We start from the raw sequence: 22,555 nt of genomic DNA, 5'->3' as shown, positions 1-22,555 counted from the left end.
CTGCTGGTGTATTGTTAGAATGGTATTAATAGGATGGTTATGTGAGAATATAAAGGAAGCACAGTGGATGATTAGGAGGATTGTGTTGTGACCAGAACTGTTTCCGAATGGAAGGCACAAGTGAGCACTATAGGCCTGATTCTGCACTCAGTTGTACTGTTTTTAGGTCTGTTTAATTCTGTGGATTTTGGTGAATTTCCTTTTCTGATTTACACTGATGTCACCAAGAATAGATTCAAATCAGACCCATTGTTTGTTTGTGGTACAGTACCTTTTCTGTCCTGATGATCGGGTGTTGAGTGACTTTGTTTAGCAGCTTGTCTCTGGAATTATGCAAAATGTCTCTGAAAAACCTGGTTTGAGGTTTAATTACAAACTCAAATATCAAACAAGTTTTTTAAAAAATACTTGCTAAGAATTATGAACCCTTCAGTGAACCTGGCCAGTTCATGGGTTGGTGTCAAAATAATTTGTGGTGAAACCAGATGACACTTAACAGCTTTGAGTAAGTTCTTCTTTAGAATATTGTAACATGAAGCGATATTCATGGGGCATAAACTTATGTAGGCCCAGGATGAGAATGGAAGGTTATGGCCAAAAAAATGTCTCATCCCCTACTAGGCAACTCATATTTGTTTAGGTTTCCCATAAAGTGTCCATTGGACAGCACAGTTAATGACTGAGTTATAGGATCCACTAAATATTTTCTTACATTGGTAGAAACAGTCAGATATGCCATCACTGGGCTAGCATGTAAAGACATAAGGTGAAATCTGGGCACCACTGAAGGGAACGTGAGTTTTGTCATTGACATCAATGGAATCAGGATTTCGCCCACAATGACCACCAATATTTTCAAAATGGGTTATTCAACCCATACAGATACACAGCCTAGCACAGACAAATATTCGTCTTTCCACTGTTGTCCTCTTGCATGGCCTAAGAATCAGGATGCGCTGTTCTGCCCTGCTTTTTAGGCACCTACATGTGAATTCCCTCATTTGCTAGTATGCAGATTATTCTGACCCCGACCCATTCTGGGTGATCTTCCACTGGGCATAGCACATCCTGTCAAAAAGACACAGTGTCAGGGACTCCCTTGCTCTATGCATTAAATTAGGACTACATTTCATTGGCACTCTTTGGGGTACAGGACAGAGTTGGATGTTTCTGCATAGTTTTGGGCTAATTACCAATCACATGTTCCTTTTATCAATCTGAAATAAGAATGTGGCTTTCCTTATTCCTGCATGCACTCATCTACCCATGCAGGACCAGGACTTAGGTTAGACAAGACATGGTCCCTCCACTGAGAAACTTACCATCATGATTAGACATAGCATGATGGTTAGAAGACAGATATGACTTGCACAACTTGTTAATTTACACTCAGGGCAAATTGTATGTTTATTTACAGCCGTGATGTCAGTAGAAGACTTCTGCCTTTGTGTTTATTTTGTTGTTGTCTTGACCTCCCAACACCTCGACTCCTTTTGTCTGTCTTGTTCACTTGTTGTGTTTTGTCTAACACCTACATTTTAAGCTCTGATGAGCAGGAATGGAAGGGGTCCTGATTCTTGATTAGGGTTCTGAAGCTCTGTTGTAATACAAATAATAGTAATGATAATTAGATCTTGTCCTATGCCTAAAATTTGTAGATAATATAGTACAATAATTAAAATGTATATTATTTATCTGTAGATTATTATGCATTCATGTATAAAAGGAACAAAGGGGCTATGTGGTTTACCAGTGACCTTCAAGTTGTCATAAAGGAGCACAGTTTACTTTTTAATCACATGCTTTGTTTCATATGTCAATCAGGCCTCAAATTGCCATAATATTATTCTTTCTTCTGTGGGGTAGCACCTAATATGTGCTTTGCTCTGAGGAGGATGACAAGAACCTGCTTGGAGGAGCTCAAGGACAGACCCTCAGCTAGTGTAACTCAGCTGAGGTACTGTCCCTCAAAATCCAATGATACGTGATTGCCATAAAACAGAATTTATAAAGATATTAATGAATTAAAGATAAACTCACTCCGAGTTTGACCCATTACTTTCCTGAAGGAGCTATCATCATCACCACCACCACCATCACAGGATATAGATTATAAGTCTTTATATTTTATTTAATTTTAATACTTTCTGAAACAAGGGCTGCTCAGCATTAAAGTCTCTCAATATGGAGTGTTGAAATGAAAAAAAAAAAGGGTGCATTTGTTGTTGTTCAGCTCCTTTCACACAGCCTGGCCCTTTTATATTCCTAAATATATCTGCCATGAGGAGGCAATTTTGCCAGACTCAAAGCAAAAAAAAAGAGCTTGAAGATGTTTTTTGTTCTTCCTTGCCACAGCATCACATCAGGCATAATAATAATGTTAAAAACCCCTCTTCAGCCTTAAGGACTGCCCTAGCTCTCATCAAGTACCTCATTACCACAGCTAAAGAGGCTCTACATTTCAGGAGTTAAAGTAATTCCAAAAGTTAACTTCATTAGCCAGTGTATTTTAGTAAATTTGAGTTTTATGTGTGTGCAAAATAATTTCCATTTTGTAGATCTATGCTCATAATCGCTAAGTAGTCTATAAACAAACAAAGATTCTAAGATGAGACGCTAATATAACTTAGTCTAATTTATCTTAAATCCCTGAAGTCCTACAGTACATGTCAAATGCCCAGTAGATGATTCACAGCTTGCTGCCTAAAATGAAAAAGGACCCCTGGGTTAGTGTAGGTAATAAATAGTGTTGTGGATATCTGCTATTAAGCAGAGCTGAGAGAACATAAGGAAAGAAAAATATTAGAATTTACTTTTTATTTCACAGTACTGGTAACTATAGCGATGATAATTTTACATTTACATAGTTCCCTTCATGCCAAAAGTGCTGTAGAGGTGGACCATTTCCATCACCATTGAAAAGCAGACGCCTCAGAGGCTGAATGAGGCAAACTGCTTAAGAGTGCACAGCAACACTACACAACTGTACAGGAAATGACGAATAGTAGGTGGGAATGGTGGGCTAATACAATCAGTTGCCCCAAGCTCATGTTTGTTGTGGCAGATTGGAGCAGATCCAAAAGTGCCCCTCAAAACTACCTCCCATCTCCCCCAATTCTGGAGCTGGCTGGGGACCAAGCCTGGCGTTGGTACAGTTTTGAGTAGCCATAGGTTTAAGATTGCCAGAGCACAGTGTTCTCTGGCCCTATCACCTTTCCTGCCCCTTACAACGGCTTTACACCACAGAGGGATTCCTTTATTTTAGGGCAATCCCCAGCCACAGCAGCCAACGGTAGGGATTTGGCTCATATCCCACTTGCAATATCACAAATTACTAGACACACTCTGGTGAAAAATGCCATGGAGTTCTTATTAATTACTGAGCAGAACTTCAATTTTATGTCCCATGTGCCGAAGGACACATAAAGGGTTAATGATGAAGATTTAACTAGACCCAGAAGTCATGCAGACTATATGTCATTTCTGAATTATCTTCAATAAATCGTTTACGCCTGTGGAAATGCCATTTTGTGCTCCTTACTCATCCCTGCTCCGCAACACAGCATCACGCAAAAGATGGCTGACCCAGCAGCTCCAGATACCATGCTGGGGTATTAGATAAGTCCTGAGGGGGAAGAATGCCATCTACAGAATCAACACCTCATCCTTCAGCAGTATGTGATCCACACATTCATATCAGCTGCCCTTGATCGGACTGTGAAAGCTAAGGAGATGCAACAAAAGGTGTATACTCTAGCTACAATAAAGTGTGAGGAGCAATGGGAAAGGGTCAGCTAATTGTCTTGCCAATAGTTTTACTCCAGCCATTACTAACAAATATCTTTGAGACAGAAAATAAACGAGCAACATGAAAGACTGATATGACGCATTTAGATTTAATAAGTCCCTCTGAAAATGATTGTGATTCTGTATCTTACAATCTTTCCATTATGAAGGAATTTGCAAAAATAACTTCACTGCATATATATTTAGAACCTGATGCTACTTCACTTAAATGTTCTTCACCACAAAGATGAAACTCACCCAACTTCCTTTTGAAAGACATCTGATTTTCTCCATAGTGTTGGAACTTATGAATCTTTTTGCAAAAATGAATAATATTACAAAGAACATGAATAAAAAAGCATAGTGGGATGTTGATAGAATTAGATGGTGGGATTGCAGTAAGTGTTGGAAGAGGATGAAAGAGAATTTTTAACATTATTTTCTATTCTGTGTCCTTACACTAGCTCCTCCATTCATTAAAAATTTTGTTAATCTCTTTTACTGAGAATCAAGATCATCCTTGCCACAGCATCTAACCTCCAGCTTTCAAAGTCATTGTGTGTTTTACTTTAATGAAGCAGATGAATGTACATCACTGATTTTTTTTTCTTACAGTCATACTGACAAGACAGTTAGATCAACAACAAACATTTAGACCACATATCCCTATTCAGGAAAGGCTATAAAGAATATCATTTAATTAAGGCATAGTTCTGTGTGATTTATCAGAGTTACTTTTCTTTTTCAGGGTTTAAGCCATCACTGGAAACCTTTTGACAGCTTGTTAAGGTTAGGGGCTACTTTCTGCTCTCAGTTACAGCAGAGTAAACACAGAGTTATCCCATTTGCAGTGTAGTTAGATTCTAGTTCTTCACCTATGTAACTCACAGTAGTAACAATCCCTCTGTGTGTGTTTTTAAACCAAACATTGTAATGAGTTAAGCAAACAGTACAAATTAAACATTCCCATGTTTGAGGTGTGTGTGAATATTAAAGCACGCTTTCCTATCATCATAAGGGGGGAAGTTTTCAAATGGCAGTTAAATACAGGAATTACACCACTGAAGTACAGGAATTAACCACCTCACTGCCATCTGTGTATTTGCAAATCTTCCCAACTGAAAATAAAGAGCTTGTGGCAGGGCACAGCACCCCTAGGAAAGCTAGCTATATGAAAGGGGACCAGGAAGTGCAGAGTTAGGATGAAGCTGGCTAGGAGCTGAAGTAAACACATTCTGCAACCTTTTAAAGACTGGATTAGCTGGAAGTGCTATTTGTGCTCCCCTAGGAGGGATTCTGGAAGAGTCAGCCAGAAATCTTTCCAAGGCTCTCACAAGATGGCCCCTCTGCAACCCACCCTTCACCCCACTGACAGCCATGCCTGAAAAACCACAATCTGGTCCTTAATCTACATTAATACCAATTTTCCAGCAGTCTCTTCTGGCAGACTACAGAGCTGAGCAATTTCCTTTGCTTCTCCTTCTCCTCTGTCTGGTTGCCTGGATACTCAGAGTCTCCTTGAGGATCTTGCTGATTAAAGTGCAGTTGCAATTCGGTGATTTGAAGACCCTGATCTGTCATCTAGATAGAGAAATCCTTAGCAAAAATACCAAAAAGTGATTTGTCAAGTGGCAGCTTAAACATTGTTATTTAGAGATGGTTTTCCAACAAGAAAACTTTGGCATGTACTGATTTTTTTCCTTTCTTATATGGACAAATGTACTGAATGTCTTATATTCTCCTAAACGAAAGAATTTGTTAATTTTGGGGGGGGTTCATTGTGCAAACCAGCACTTTTCTTGTGACTACTTAATCTCATGCTTTGTCAAGCTACTATTTAATATATGATTTAATGGCTACTTGTGGAAACTAGTACAGTACTTCTGGAAATGACACTATACCACAAATCGATCAGCATTTTACAATACCACAGTGTTATCATTTCCACAAGTCCCAGTTTTGGAAGGGGTGAATTACTTTGAGAGATGACATGAAAAATTTGGTCAAAACATCACAGTTCATAGATTCCAAGGCCTGAAGGGACCATTGTGATCATCTAATTTGACCTCCTGTATAACACAGACCATAGAACCTCCTCCAAATAATTCCTAGAGCCGATCTTTTAGAAAAAAACATCCAATCTTGACCTTGGTAAGTTGTTCCAATGGTTAATTACTCTCACAGTTAAAAATGTACAACTTATTTCCAGTCTGAATTTGTCTAGCTTCAGCTTCCAGCCATTGGATCATGGTATACCTTTCTCTGCTACACTAAATATTATTAAATATTTGTACTCATGTAGATACTTATAGGCTGTAATCAAGTCACCCCCAAAACCTTCTTTTTATTAAGCTAAATAAATTAAGCTCCTTGAGTCTAGCACTATAAAGCATGTTTTCTAATCCTTTAATCATCCTCGTGGCTCTTCTCTGAACCCTCTCCTATTTATCAAAAACTTTCATGAGCTGTGGGCACCAGAACTGGACACAGTATTCTAGCATCAGTCTCATCGGTGCCAAATACAGGGTAAAATAATTTCTCTCTACTCATATTTGAGATTTGCCTCTTTATTGCCTGTTCATTGCCTGTTTATTCGCCGAGGATTGCATTAGCCTTTTTGGCCACAGTGTCTGTACAAGGGTTAGCCAGGGCTCAACCTCCTCCGGGGCGGTGGGGAGCCACACCGGCTCACTACACACAGTTGTCGTTTGGAGGGAATTAGTCCGGCCACGGGAGTCTCCCTCGGCAGCCCTTGCAGTAACTGAAACAAACACCGTGAGCCCAGACCCTAGGTCAGGGCAGGCAACAATGAGTCAGGGGCTCAGGCCCTCAGGAAGGGCTGAGCAGTAGCAGGAAGGGCTAAACTTAGTAGCAAGCCCAGGCCCTAGGTCAGGGCGGGACAATAGAACCAGGAGCTCATGCTCTCAGGCAGGGCTGAGCAATAACAATAGGCCCAAGCCTCCTCCGGCCTGGGGAGGGAGGAGGCTGCAAACCAAGAATTGGGTGGCAGGGGGGACGCAGGCCCTCCCACTCCACTGCCTCCCAGCCCGGGGCCCTAGCAGCGGCAGAAGACCTGCTGCTGCATCAGTGGGGATCCTGGCCGCAACACACTGACATGGGCTCTGGCAGTGCTGCAGCCAGACTGGGGTTGGCTGCCCCCGGGCTACTTCCAAACTCCCCCTCGGGTCGTACCTGGCTCCAGTTGTTGTCCTCCGGGGGGTCCAGGACCATGGGTTCTTCGGGGCAGTGGGTGCTCAGCAGGCCCAGCAAATCCTCCGGGTAGCGGGCGCAGGTCAGGCCCGGCCAATCCTGGCGGCTGCCTTGGGCCGCCGGCTTTTCCCAGTCGCAGGCTAGGCTGGAGACATCTGGTCTCTCCGGTAGCTGGGGCTTTACTGAGCTCTGAGGTCGAGCCTTTATATTTCCGGGTCGCCGCCTGACCCTCTGACGGGCGGGCTCAGAGCTCCCTAGCTCTGCCCACTCCGGCCTCCAGACGGGCTCTTCCCTCTCCAGGGCAGCCGGGAGCCACACCGCCTCACTACAGTGTCACACTGGGGAATCATGATCAGCTGACTATGCACCATGACCCCCAAATCTTTTTCAGAGTCACAGGACAGAATCCCCCATCATGTAAGTATGGCCTATATTCCTAGATGTGTACATTTACATTTAGCCATATTCAAATGCATATTATTTGCTTGATAGCAGCTTATCAAGTGATCCAGATTGCTTTGTATCAGTGGCCTGTCCTCTTCACTATTTACCACATCCCCAGTTTTTGTGTAATATGTACATTTTAACATTGATGATTTTATGTTTTCTTACAGGTCATTCATCAAAATGTTAATAAAAAGAACCCCACGAGAAACACACATATTTATTGATGATTCCCTCTTTACAATAACATTTTGAGAGCAATCAGCTAGCCAGCTTTTAATCCATTTGATGATTTGATGTAAGCAATATTAATTTTATATCTTTTTAGTTTAAAAGTCAAAATGGCATGCAATACCAAGTGCCATACATTAACACTATTTCCTTTATCAACCAAATGTGTAATTTCATCAACAAAAATATCTAATTAGTTTGACAGAATCTACTTTCCATAAACCCATGTTGATTGGCATTAATTATATTGCCCTCCATTAATTCTTTATTGAGTTCAGGATCAACCTCAGGTCTCTTTCTGTCCAGATCATACACAGATTAGAAACCACCGAATTTACTGCTACGCACTCAGCATGTGTCACTCGCTAAATTCTCTTCAGAGCTATGCTATATTCAGTGGGAAACAACATGGCCAGAGGTAGAACCCAATGCATAAATAAGTGAAAAGCCAGCATCCCACAAGATTAATTACAACATAAAATAACATTGCCGATGTAACATGAGAGAGCTCACTTCCAAAGTATATTATGCTACACCTTCATGTGAAGGACATGACATTACCATTCATTAGACCCCGCCTTTCAGTTATTACAAGCTGAAGTACCGACAAATGAATTGCTGCTTTAATAGCTAGCTGAATTTATACAGCTAGCTGTGTGCATGGGTATTTCCTCAGAGAAGCAGCATCCAAAGAGCACCACGTGAAATAGGCAGCCATGGTATAAGGTTTCTAACAAAATTTGTTAATGTACTGCAATTTGTATCAGTGCCACGTCTTCTTTTCCAATTCAGAACGTCTCTTGAATTTCACCTTGCTAGTCATGTCAAGCTGAGGAGTATGTAATAGCTTTTGGGGGGTTGTGTTTGTTTGTTTGTTTGTTTTTGTTTTTTCCTGTAGTACGATGAGAAAAATCAAACCTAGTTCCAGAAATGGTTAAAGTTACCTCAAGACTTTTATTAAGTACCCCTTCTTTCTATTAGTCATGACTTTCTGAAAGTACTTGTTGAACTTTCAAACAAAATTTATTTAGCCATTTTTGATTTACAGCAAGGTCAATAAAAAGTCTCTCCCATTTAAATAAATGTTAAGATACTCTTGTTGCTTAAAGTGCTGAACTTTACAAATTAGAGCTTTCAAGCCACCAGACATCCATCCCTATTCAGCAAAGCTGAATGAGACTTAAGCAGAGATTTAAAGTTAAGCATGCAATTTTAAGTGCTTTGCTGAATAAGGATGGACTGAAGCACATGCTTAAATACTTTGCTGAACTGAAGCATAATTACACCATTAAAACAAATAAAAAACAACAAAATACAATTGTATATATGCATTTAGAGACTCAGGGTCTGGTTCATCATTGTATTACTTCAGTTTTATGTCTATGTAACTCCAGCATTGGTACTTATGATGCTACAGAATAGCATACTGGGTTAGCTTCATGGCTAAGATCTTTTATCAGAGAAAACACTCACAAATCAGACAACGTGAAAGTTAAGGTCAAAGTCCTCAACATTCACTCTGGCCACTAGAGCATATGAGGTACAACAGAGCAATGTTTCTCATCCTTTTCCATATGCCCCTGTCTCATCTAACCAGGATCTAGCAGGGATCCTCATCCCAATTAGAAAAATGGGAAAGACAGGGATGTTGTGACCTCCTGATATCTGTACACAACCCTTTAGGGGTGTCACAACCCCCAGGTTGAGAACGTCTGCAATAGAGTTTTAATGATATGATCACATGCTATTTCTCAAGTAATACATGCATTTTTATGCCAGAAAAAAATCATGCATATTTCTACCTGGTGAGGCCAACGCCTAGGTGCCTGAAGTCAGACACCTAAATAAGATCTCTTCCCTACACTGGGACATCTTTCTTTCACACATGTAGGAGCAAATATTGCTTACTAGGATAGGTATCAAACTGGTAGAACACTGGCAGAACACAAGCTTTGTGTCCTTTCAGCAAGAAAGCATCATTTTTCTTTCCAATTCAATTAAATTTTGAGATAAATCTTAAGAAATATTAAGCAAAAAGACAGAACCCTTAAAATAAAATGTAAAACTGAACCAATGGCAAATTACTACAGTTTGCAGCCTGCCCCGTATACTGTAATAGGTCTTCCCATTCCTAGGCTTTTAGATTTTGATATAGGTTGTGTGATTTCACAACCTATGATACAAAAATGAGGTGGCATGTGTATGAAATGAATAGCATAATGAAGTGAGAAAACAATCTTCAGAAAACTAAATATAGAAAGGTTCAAAGAGGATTAAATCTGCAGTAACTGAGGGTGTCTAAAGAGATTATGAAATGAACATAAAGTTTAATTAATTCAGTAGATGAGGAACTACTTAATAGCATAATTACTTGAATTTATTGCACATATTTCATAATCTGTGAAAAATGAACACTTTAACCCTGAAATTGCTCAGTTGTACAGTCCATCCATTTATGTGGAATAAATTATTCATTTAATTATTAACAATTATGTAGGTTTGTCTCACTTATGTCATTCTGAAAATATATAACCTTTAACATCTGACTTATACCCCACCCCCAAACTCCCTGTTATTCAACAAAGTATAGGATAACAACACACAAGTACTTTGTCACACAGTTTGCAGAGATGCTTGACAACTCATCGTGTCAGCGGGACATGATTTCATTTCCAATTTTTGCAATAATGAATCACTGTTCAAATCCAGTACAGTAATGATTAATAGTTTATTTATATATACTAATTCTGTATCTTATTATGGACCAAGATAACTTGACTAGGGGAGAGTTGTGAAGTAAATATGTTGTCTTTGCTCTTTATACAACAAAAACCGTAAGAAAACGCATGGGCACAGTTGGGTTCTGAATAGCCATGTGTTTACTAAGGGCTTGCCCATATATGGGTGTGATTTCTAATGCACACCAAGATGTTGTGCATTAATTGATTGTCTAGGCCTTGCTGGTGTGCACTAAAGGTTCCTTAGTGTGCTTTAACATAGTACTGTTTCAAACAGCACCACATTACATCACACCAGCAGGGTCTACATGAGCAGTTCATGCACAGAACATTCGTGTGCTTTAGAAACCGCATCCTTGTATGACACATTAGACAAGCCATAAGTCTACACAAACATACAGGCCTCATTGCATAGAGTCTGGCAGTTTCTAGAACATGGAACATGGTAAGCACCATTAAATGGCTCACAAACTATTTAAGGGTATGTTACCTTATTCCTAGACACTACATACTCCTGTATGTAAAATAAATGTTTAAAAAGTTACAAATTCATTAGTATCAAAACTACTATCTCTAAATATACAACAAATAAACTGTCTATTGACATACTTTTGCAATTTATTGCATTGCTATTACTAATGTGTGTGTGTGTATTTGTGTGTATTGTTATTATGGTAGCACCTAAAGGCCGCCACCCATATCAAGGCCCAATTCTGCTGTTATTGCTGTACGAACATATAGTGAGGTACACTACCTGCCCTGAAGAACTTACAATCTAAATAGATGAGACAGACAAGGAGTGGGAGAAAGGGAGTGGTATTATCTGTCTTTTACCAGTGAGGAAATGAGGCACAGAGAGATTAAGTGACTGGACCAAGATCACACAGGAAGTCTGGTTGAATTGCTATGTGATCTGTCCCAGATCTCCAGTGTCCAAGTCCATTGTCCCGACTAGAAGACCATTCTTCATCCCAGTGTATATTAGCATAAGTATGTACTTTTAACTTTACCTAATAAATCAAGCTTCCCAGACCTTCATATTTTAAGAAGGGTATTTACTTAAACTTAACTACATGCAGTGCAACACTCTCCCCAAAAAAACAAGATTGTGCGCCTGCTGTATACAGGGTACATATTCTAACGCCATGGAACTTGCCAATATCTGCTCACTATACAGGTACCCAGAACTGTAGAAAACTTGTTAGCTGTTGTCTTATAAGTACCATTACATCCCTGGTCTATGACACGATGTGTATGCATTTGAGTATTTTTTTTATGTGCAGTATCACTGTGTAACATGGTATGTATTATTCTGGCCTCTCTCATTTTTGGATCTCCCTTCCACTGGATACAGAATCTTTGTATCTCACAAAGCAAGTAATTTTAGGAGGTTTGGGCAGGCAGAAAAGGTTGAAACAGTGAAGGACATGGACATTTTGGTGGAACGCTTAGAGAAATTGAGCTCATGAAGGAGATGAACAAAGCCTTTGAGCTAAAAGGGAACGAGGGTACAGTCAAGATCTAATCCCTGGGCGACATGAGACAGTGTAATGGAGAAATCTAGTGATAGAAGAGGAACCATTGCTAGTCACAAAAAATGAGTAGTTGGAAGAGTGCAGAATGAATGCTATTGGGCTGAGAGAAATGTCAAGATGAGAATCAGTCAGATTTGACTTGGCAGAGGTAATACTGCTAGTAATCTTTCCATGAAGGAAATCAGCAAATGCCTTGCATTTGGAAAGGATCACAATTGATGGACTGGGCATTTTATGATGCCGCAGAGAGAACAGATACTTCCAACATCTTTGGTAATTGTAGAAGTATAAGTCTTAGCTTTAGCATCTAGAGATGGTACTAAAAACAGTGAGATTTCTTTTATATTTGAGGCTTGATGCTGAGACCAAAGAGGGAACTCCCCATGGTGTCATTACTCTGTTTTGAAGAGCTGGACCTGGTTGTTATACCAGAATGATCATGTGGTTTGAAAAAGTTTTTAGAGGAGTCAGTGGGATAAAGGAATGGAGCTGAGTCTCACCTCTTGATACCAGTGGTGAAATTTAGTCCTAGAGGTTTTAGTTATCAATGATCTTGGAATCAGGCTTTGAATTCTGCCCCATTCTTGCAAAGGGGCTGTAATCCAGCTGCAAATGCCCATCAGATAATTCCCCTGGCATGTCATGGGCAAGGGAGGGCATGCTGGATCTCTTCTTTGCTGTGCTAATTGTCCAGTGGTGTAAGGTCCATTAAGGACTCTGTTTCCAATGGCACAACTCAGATGTCTCTGGCAGCAGCTCTAAGTGGGGCTGGATCCAGGACTAATCCTTGAAGTGGAATCAGATCCCTGATGTACTTGCTGTCCCCTGAACTGGGCAAAACCTGGCCAAGTACATAGAATTACTATATATATGCAACAAAAGTGTCTTCCTCAGACACAAAAATATCCATTCCCTTGAGGAGGACAAAAATATCTCATTTATTCACCTCACATTCATTAATATCAACTGATGTTAATTACTTATCTGCTATAAATAGTGCAATTAACAAATAAGTCAAAGATATTTAAAAAGACCAAACAGTCACAACCTTTTGAATAAAATTTGTAACATGTTATTTTAAAACTCTATTACTCTTGATCAATTATCATCAAGATTAATCAGTTAATAATCGGAAATGAGGAAATACTAATTGAAGAATCATAATTGAACAACAACATTAATCAAAGCCGGGAAGATTGAGGAGAAAAGAAAATAAAGACAAAAAGTGTTGTATAGATATTTATGCAGAACATTTACCATTTGCCTGTTCGACCAAGGTAAGCACATGAAGAGCGTCCCCAAATCATAGCAAAAACTCAACAACTCAGCTAAATGAAATAACTGCTAAAAAAGAAAGAGCCAAAATTGCTCTAGAATAATCTCCCACTAAGAACACACATGGCCGCTGCTAATTCTGCTTAAGTGAATCTTCATATTTTTTTACATCAATGAATAGGTTCATCTTTTGCTACGAAAGTAACTCAATTTATAATCTTCACTTCATCCAAGAGATGGCAACGTTTTTAGATAAAAAAGTCCCCAAGTCCCACTTTTGTTAATTCTACTTCCTTCCCTATTTGATCTAAAAACATGTGTACAGTCCCAAGAAATATTTGAGAGTGTTAATAAAATGATTTTATCTAAAAAAGTCTAGCCGTGGATCAATAATAGCTTTTATTGGACCAGCTTCTGTTAGTGAAAGAGACAAGCTTTTGAGCTTACACAGAACTCTTATTCAGATATGGGAAATGTACTCAGATTGTCATAGCTAAATACAAGGTGGAACAGATTGTGTAGCATACGTAGTTAGTACATATAATAATAGACAATTCTGTTCCACCTTGTATTTAGCTGTGACACTCTGAGTACTTGCCTAGACCCGAAGAAGAGCTCTGTGTAAGCTTGAAAGCTTGTTCCTTTCACAAACAGAAGTTTGTCTCTTAATATCCTAGGACCAACAATGCAACTAGCAGGTTATTTCTCCCCTTTTAATGGTAGGTTTATCATTTCAAAGTTCTACAGATGTCTCATATATGAGAATCAAGAGAGGATGTTTAAGTATAGAAATTATCTACCCCCAATTGTGCAAGGTCTTTTGTGTGGGTGGTGGGACGGTCCTGAGCACATGGAGTATGAGGCAGAGAGACTGAGCTCCTGGAGCCAGAGATGCAGGGAGTTTTCTGGAAAAAACAGAAGTATCTAGAAACGAAATATTCTTAACTTTTATGAAATTCTTGTGTAATTCCAGTTATATTTTTCCTATTTCTCTAATAATCTTTTCACCCTGGCTTCTTTGCAGGAATCTTTCCCACACCTCATCCATCTGTATTATACATTCTTTCACATTAGACCATATTCTTCTCTTGCTCAGTATGTGAAACTTCTAATAATAACAGCAGGATGAACATGATTAAGACAAACATATTTATTTTTGTCTTTAATTTACCTATAGAGTGTTATAGTAACGTTCTTATAAAATTTGGTAACCTTTACAGAAACTAAATTAATAGGAAGATGATCATTTTATTATAAGGCTGGAAATAAATGTTGAACACTGTTCAGTGAATATTGTTCAGAGGTTTCAAGATTTGTTTTCCATATCAAAAATATATCCTATATCGACTCAATCTTGCAAGGTACTGAGAAATCTAGCCTCAATCTAACAAAGTATTTAAGCACATGCTTACCTTTAAGCATGTAAGGAGCCCCATTAGGGAACTCATTTAAATTCATGAGTAGTCCCACTGCCATCACTTGAAGTATTCTCACATGCTTAAAGTTACTAATGGGAATAAGTACTTCATTGAAATGGGGCTTTATGCAGGGAACCAGTTTCTTAAAGTATCTTCCAGGTTTCCTAAATTAAACCATAATGGAACTCCAGTAGCCAAAAATACATTTTACTCTCTTTAATTGCTACATACCAAGATTTTACTTTTTTATACCACATCTACCCATACAGTATTCTGTTAAAACAATGACTACACTTGATGGGCTTAGATTTTATTCCAGTTATAACTTGCATTCCCAAATAAACTTTGGAACAAAACAGTACTGTTTCATGGTCTCCATTTCCAAGTTTCTCAACAGTTCTGCAGCATATCTTTTTGTGTATTCAAAAGTAGGCTATCAAAATATAATGCCAATTTAAGCTGCAACCATTATTTATATTAGTAGTGCAGGGGGGAAAATGCAGTGGTAAATTAATCTTTGTGCAGCAAAGAACTCCTTAAAATAGGTTTTCAGCATGCATAGTAATGAACTCTTGCTATCTCTCCTGAACAGACATCTTTAAATAACTATGTCCAAAGTTGTTTAAAATCCTTTTCCTAGAATTTCGGTTTCAGTAATGCAAGGAAGACTGATTCCTCACTTATAACACTGATCAACACAAGCCTCCTATTTTATCCTCTGCTTAATATAGGGAACTCATGAATCAGCTGTGACTTTTACATGCCTTCCCTTTGACCTTCCCACAGATAATCATAATAACGCTGGGCTGCTGAGAATCAATCAGTTTTCATAAAGGCAGCAGCCTTCAGATTAATCTCATATTATTAATTCTGCAAGTTAAAAAGACAAGCAGACAGACAAGATGGCTTTCAGTGCTATTTACTTCCCTAAAAATATTTCCTCTGAATAATAAACAAACAAATTTCCAATCTGGTGAAGCTGTAAATTTGTAGCCTTCGTAAAAATTAATTTAAATGGATGTGACTGTGAGGTTGGGATTGTAAAGATTAGGGAGACTCCTGTAGTTATAATTGCCTGTTCAGTTCATCTGCTGCTCTGTCACTCAAGAGTGGCACAGCTGCATTAACAACTCTAATCATAATCTAATTCTCAGATCAAATTCCCATCTTCAATATATACTTTAATAAAGCTTCCATTCCCCATCTTTTAGCCTTAATTATTGCTTCCTGTCTCCCTTGACAACCAAATTAAAAGGTACATGCTGCAGCTCTATAATAAAAAAAAAATAGCACAGACACAACTCCTGTACTGCAAATCCACACTAACCTTGTGAAGGTTGGATGTCTTCTGATAACTAGATTTTTTTTACTGATAGCATAAGCACTAAAAGATAAGAAATACAGTTTTATAATCATCTATTGATTTTTCTTTTTTTCTTGCTAATATAGAAAATTACCTGGGCAAGTTTTTTTAGATTAGCAAAGCAAGAAGAGATAAATTCATAGGACAACTGTCTCTAGAGCCAAATAAACTGTTTAACTTCTTGAAACTAGAGTTCTAGGTGTGTCGGCTGTTGACAGTGGACATTGTACTGGTTAAATTTAAAAACTAAGATCCTAATTCTGCAACGTACTGAATCACATGTCTATCTTAAAGAACATAACTGATCCCAGTGAAGTCAATGAAGCTATTCATATACTTAAAATTTGGCACGTGCCTAAGCACCTTACTAAACTGGAGTCTGAAGGTTCACAGTTTGAAAGACTGGGGCTCTAATTTTGTTTGATATAGTAAAAAGATAATGCAAAGAAAGATTTTGAAGTGAGAGTTAAATATTTTCTATACAAATGCCACACACAAACGTTTATATTTCTGAGACAGAAATATGTTTTCACAAATTCTTAATATTAGAATAACATAACTAGGCTCAGAAGGATTAGATTTGTATCGGTAAATGTAGGTAAACATCTATTTTACACATACATACAAACAAACTGATGAAAAATATTTCTATCAATGATAATCCAAATTTATGAATAAGCAAAGTAAGAAAAATGCTGCTTGAGAAATTATCACAATTTGATTTATGGATATTTACTTTTAATATTTAAACACAACATTGACAATTTGTGTTTTAACTGTTATAAAGCTTTAACTTTTTGAATCTCAACATCTACTGTCATTAAATAATTACTCTCTCATCCTCCCCATAATTTCCTGTTACTGTGAAAATTTAAATTTATACAAAAAAATGCTTAAAAATAATCATTGATATTAGCCATCAAAATTATTTAAAAAAAGCTAAAATTCAGTTCTGCCAAGCCTAAACGTAATCAGGGAAATTACAATGGTGGGACATATATAGCTTACCACAAGGATAGGCATCAGAAAACAAAAGGATTGTCAATGTAATTAAATAATTAAGCAATCAATTTGCAAACACCTAGAAGATAATAAGGTGATAAATAAGACTCCGCATGGATTTGTCAAGAACAAATCATGTCGAACCAGCCTGATAGCTTTCTTTGACAGGGTAACAAGCCTTGTGGATGGAGGAAAGCAGTAGATGTGGTGTATTTTGACTTTAGTAAGGCTTTTGATACTGTCTCAGAAGACCTTCTTATAAATAAACTAGGGAAACACAACCTAGATGAAGCTACTATAAGGTGGGTGCATAACTGGTTGGAAAATTGTTCCCAGAGAGTAGTTATCAGTGATTCACAGTCATGCCGGAAGGGCATAATTAATCACAGTTTTAATCACATTGTTAAACAGTAGAATACCAACTGATATAAAGTAAATATTTCTGATATTTTTCTATATTTTCAAATATACTGATTTCAATTACAACACAGAATACAAAGTGTGCACTGCTCACTTTATATTATTTTATTACAAATGTTTGCACTATAAAAATAATAAAATAAACTGTATTGTTCAATTCACCTCATATAAGTACCACAGTATAATCTCTTTATCGTAAAAGTGAAATTTACAAATGTGGATTTTTGTTACATAACTGCACTCAAAAACAATGCAAAACTTTAGAGCCTATAAATCCATTCAGTCCTACTTCTCGTTCAGCCAATCCCAAAGAAAAACATGTTTGTTTATATTTATGGGAGATAATGCTGACCACTTCTTATTTACAACATTACCAGAAAGTGAAAACAGGTGTTCTCATGGCACTGTTGTAGCCAGTGTCACAAGATATTTACATGCCAGATGCACTATAGATTCATAAGCCCCTTCATGCTTCAATCACCATTCTAGAGGACATGCTTCCATGCTGATGACGCTCATTAAAAAAATACTATGTTAATTAAATTTATCGCTGAACTCCTTGGGGGAGAATTGTATGTCTCAGGCTCTATTTTACCCTCATTGTGCTATATATTTCATGTTATAGTAGTCTCAGATGATGACTCAGCCCATGTTATTAATTTTAAGAACTCTTTCACTGCAGATTTGACAAAATGCAAAGAAGGTACCAATGTGAGATTCCTAAAGATAGCTACAACACTCGACCCAAGATTTAAGAATATGAAGTGCCTTCTAAAATCTGAGAGGGATGAGGTGTGGAACATGCTTTCAGAAGTCTTAAAAGAGTAACACTCCAATGCAGAAACTACAGAATCCGAACTACCAAAAACTAGATCCAAATCAACCTTTTGGTTGTGGCATCTGACTCAGCTGATGAAAATGAACATGCATTGGACTGCACTGCTTTGGATTGTTATTGAGCAGAACCCGTCATCAGCATGGATGCATATCCTCTGAAATGGTGATTGAAGCATGAAGGGAGATATGAATCTTTAGTGCATCTGGCATGTAAATATCTTGTGACGCCAGCTACAACAGTGCCATGAGAACACCTGCCCTCACCTGTCTTGTTCACATTATGAACAAGAAGTGGGCAGCATTATCTCCTCCAAATTTAAACAAACTTGTTTGTCTGAGCAGTTGGCTGAACAAGAAATAGGTTTTACATTGTAAAGTTTTACATTGTTTTATTTTTGAATGCACTTATTTTTTGTACATAATACTACATTTGTAAGTTCAACTTTCATGATAAAGAAATTTCACTACAGTTCTTGTATTAGGTGAATTGAAAAATACTATTTCTTTTATTTTTTACAGTGCAAATATTTGTAATAAAAAATAAATATAAAGGGAGCACTGTACACTTTGTATTCTGTGTTATAATTGAAATCAATATATTTGATAATGTAGACAACATCCAAAAATATCTAAATAAATGGCATTTTATTATTAACAGTGTGATTAATTTTTTTAATCGCTTGACAGCCCTAAAAAAGCTGTATCTTTATCTAACCTTCTCATCAAATTCAAAGTCTTTCAGCACAATGGCCAGGGAGACAATGGTTATGGTTGGCTGGATTTGGCAGATTCATGCCCAGATTCAGTAAAGCAAAGTAACAGGTGTGTAAGTACATCCCTATTCAACAATGCACAAGTTTAGCTGCTTTGCTCAATTGCAGCCTCAGTCATCTTGCTGTTTCCTCAAGGGCTGATCAGAAGTACTAGGACAGAGGGCCATCCTTGGTGGATGAGGGATCTTTTTGATCTCCTGTAGACCTCATTGCAATCAACAAGGAGTTAAATTTTCCATTGAAGAGAGCAGCATGTAGTAGAGCAAGTATGCATGCAAAATAGAGTGTGCATGTGGGCCAATGAATCCATGCCATATCTGTTACCACAAAGAGTGTTATCTTAGCAAAATGGAAAATTAATTCAGTCTTGCACAATTTGATTTGATGAACTCATGTAACCTATTATTTTGCATCTCTACATAGGTGCATACAAATACTTTGTTTCTCATTCACCACAAATGATCATTGATTTCAATGGAAGTTTGAGATGCATTACAAAATACATCTAATTAGAACTTGTCAGGAAATTATTTTTTCCTTTGAAAAAATTTAAAGAAAACCCAAACATTTGCAATTAAAATGTATTGGTGTGTGTGTGTGTGTGTGTGTGTGTGTGTGTGTGTGTGTGTGTGAGTGTGAATTTCATTACATTTTAATTTTAAAAATCCTCAACAACCTTTTGTCAGAAAATTTACACCTGGAGGTAAGCGAATAACTGACCTTTAGGTTCTGTGGCAGTTCCAAAAAATTGAAGGGAAAAAAGAAAGAGTTCAAGATGAATTGACTTTGGCATGTTTGGGAATTTTTGGTGAACTGAGAAAGTGCCTTTTACATGTGTTCCACAGTGGCTATTTGATCTTGGATCTCCTGAATCCTATCTGAGTATGCCAACCACTGGGCTAAAGGGTTTGGGGGGAAGGGAGAAATTCAGAGGTAGAGGCAGCCACCTCTTTCTCCTCTTCCAGTCATTTTATGAATGGCTAAAAATTTCATTGCAAATTTGTTTAGGATTGACCGAAACTGCATTTTTTTGTTTAAGAAAATATTTGTCTAAACATTTTTGCCCAGCATTATTTACAACCAGTTCTAGTTCTAATTGCTTTATTAACTTTTTCTTTTAGATTGGAAATAATTGCTTTAGATAACTATGTGAAATAAAGTAATGAAAGTAATGTTACTGATTTGTAATTCTTTCTCTCTGGAATATCTTTTTCCATCTTCAAAACAGGTACTATGTTTGCCCTTTACTAATACCAAGTTCCTCACCTCTAATCTCTCTGAGTTCTCAAAAATCATTCCAATGGTTCCAATATTACCTTTCTTCAGGTCAGTTTCATAAGGGACAGATACTGTAAGTTTAAATTATTATTATTTATTAATAATCGATAATACATTAGTTTCAGACTAGATCAGGTCCCATTGTCCTAGGTGCTGTTACAAACTCACAGATGAAGAGACACTCTTCTGCACCAAAGAGTTAGCAGTGTAATAGTTATCTAGGTATTTTTTAGCCTATTACTTCCTGATTCTGCATTGTGAGCTTTATCTTTCCTCATTAATGATGATTGCATTAAGCATCCTGTTAACATTATCCTTCATAAAGCAGCAGCAACTTAAAGATAAAGAACCTTTATGAAGGCCAATTTGAAAGTAGTTATTAGCATTTCAGACTTCCTTTTGTTGTTTATTATTAGTTCTCACTTCCTCTTGAGTAGCAGTTACATGCTTCTTGTCATTCTTTTGCTTTTTATGTATTAATATGCTTTTCTCTTGTTCCTTTCATAAACTATGTTTATACTGCATTTTGTTTCCTTACCTTTCTGACCCCATTTCACTATCCTTGCAGATTTAGAGGGGAAAAAATACTGGGTAATTTTGTCCACTATCTGCCCATACAGGATTGTATTTTCCAATGCTTCTCCCAGCCGAGTTTTAAATGACCCAAGTAATGGGACTTCGACCACTTCACTTAGGAAATTATTCTATTGTCTAACAGATCTTGCTGTTGGGAATTTTCCTCTGACATTCAGCTAAAATTTACCTTTGCTCAGTTTCATACTGTTTTTTCCTAGTTATACCATCTTACATGACCCTATACAGACATTGTAACAACTAGGGATTCATAATTATCTAATACTTCCCTTGTTTGGTTGGCTTTATTCTATGTAATTTCTCCTTTTTTTCATTTCTGGAGTGGGTGAGGGCAGGGTGATTTTTCACTTTTAAGTCTTTAACAATCCCCATAGTCTCTCACTGAGCATTTCTCTGTCGCCTTTGTATTTCTTTTGCAATGGGATTGTCCAAAATCTCATAAGCAACTAATTATGTTTACCTTTAATCAATTACATTTACTTTTTCCCCCTGAAGCTTGTCATACCATGCACCTAATCCAAATGAAAATAACCTACTTGTCTTCAGTTATCATTATCATACAGTGTGTACTAATATCATTGTACCTGAGGCAGCATACAATACTCTAATACATTGCATCTACTGATGCTGGACCAATAAAAGAACGTGTCCTAATGTATCCGCATATTTCTGCTTTAAAAGTATGACTATATTTTATTTCAGTGCATTTGAAAAAGTAATGATTTTGTTCATGTTCTATAGACTATATCAATAAGAGTCCTGTTAGTTTCATGACTTTAGTCTAAAGTATGTTAGTCTATCTTCTTGAACTTAATAAAACCTTGTCCTCCTTTTTCTCTCATTTTCAATAAACCATCAATAGACTGTCTTGTTTCCCAGTGAATAAAAATGTGTGGTTCAATTACAGGAGCTGATGCTCTGAAGGTTAAATCACTTCACTGCATCTCTTGTACTCTGTGCAAGGAAAGACTTTGATTAACCAAGCCTTTCACATTAACAATGATGGTCTACACAAAGTAGAGCATCTCGGAACGAAAATGAGCATTTAGGTTGCCCTGGTTAATCTTTGTAGCATTATAACATTAGAGTTCATAATTTTTTCAAACATATTCATAACAACAATGATTACTTTTCTAAGTAATCCTGGCTTGATTTTTTACAAATGACTGGGTTATGCTTAGAATGTACTCCATGCTGAGGTGTGGAAAATGGCATTTTCTTATGAAATCATCTACTATTCTCAGTAGTAGTTACTGAACGTGAATGAGTATTATCCTTTGAAATAACCTTTTTCAGAGACCTAATTTCTATATTGGAAAACTTGACAAAGGGAATCCATTTAGCAATTAATATGCCTGTAGCTGCCAGCTCCATAGTAACAACATCATTTTGCTCTTGTTATTATTGTTGTTTTTAAAAAAGGAACTATGTACTACAGAAATATGGGTGACTTACAATGTATCTTTGTAGTCTGAGATTCAAGTCCTTTCATAGCCTTCAAATGTGTGAGAGAAACAAAACCTATAAAATATGTGCTGGATTTGGGAGACTTAGGGCAATTTTTCGGAAACTTTGCATGCATATGCACATTTTAAAAAGGGACTTGAGTGTGGGTGCGCACGTGTAGACAGTGAAGCATGATTACAGCTAT

At 37.4% G+C, this 22,555-nt stretch overlaps 1 long non-coding RNA gene across 1 annotated transcript; it reads right to left on the bottom strand.

The window, feature by feature from the left end:
• Positions 1-1,449: 1,449 nt before the first annotated feature.
• LOC120396830 lies at positions 1,450-7,161 on the bottom strand. The gene is made up of 3 exons (XR_005593427.1): positions 6,979-7,161; positions 5,207-5,382; positions 1,450-1,597 (listed from the first exon to the last, which is right to left on the bottom strand). It is a non-coding gene; the product is annotated as an uncharacterized LOC120396830 (long non-coding RNA).
• Positions 7,162-22,555: the final 15,394 nt, after the last annotated feature.

Source organism: Mauremys reevesii, linkage group 2, assembly GCF_016161935.1.
Source record: "Mauremys reevesii isolate NIE-2019 linkage group 2, ASM1616193v1, whole genome shotgun sequence".
Taxonomy (NCBI): domain Eukaryota; kingdom Metazoa; phylum Chordata; order Testudines; family Geoemydidae; genus Mauremys; species Mauremys reevesii.
Note: the sequence above shows the minus strand (reverse complement) of the source record. Positions and strands in the feature narration are given on the sequence as shown.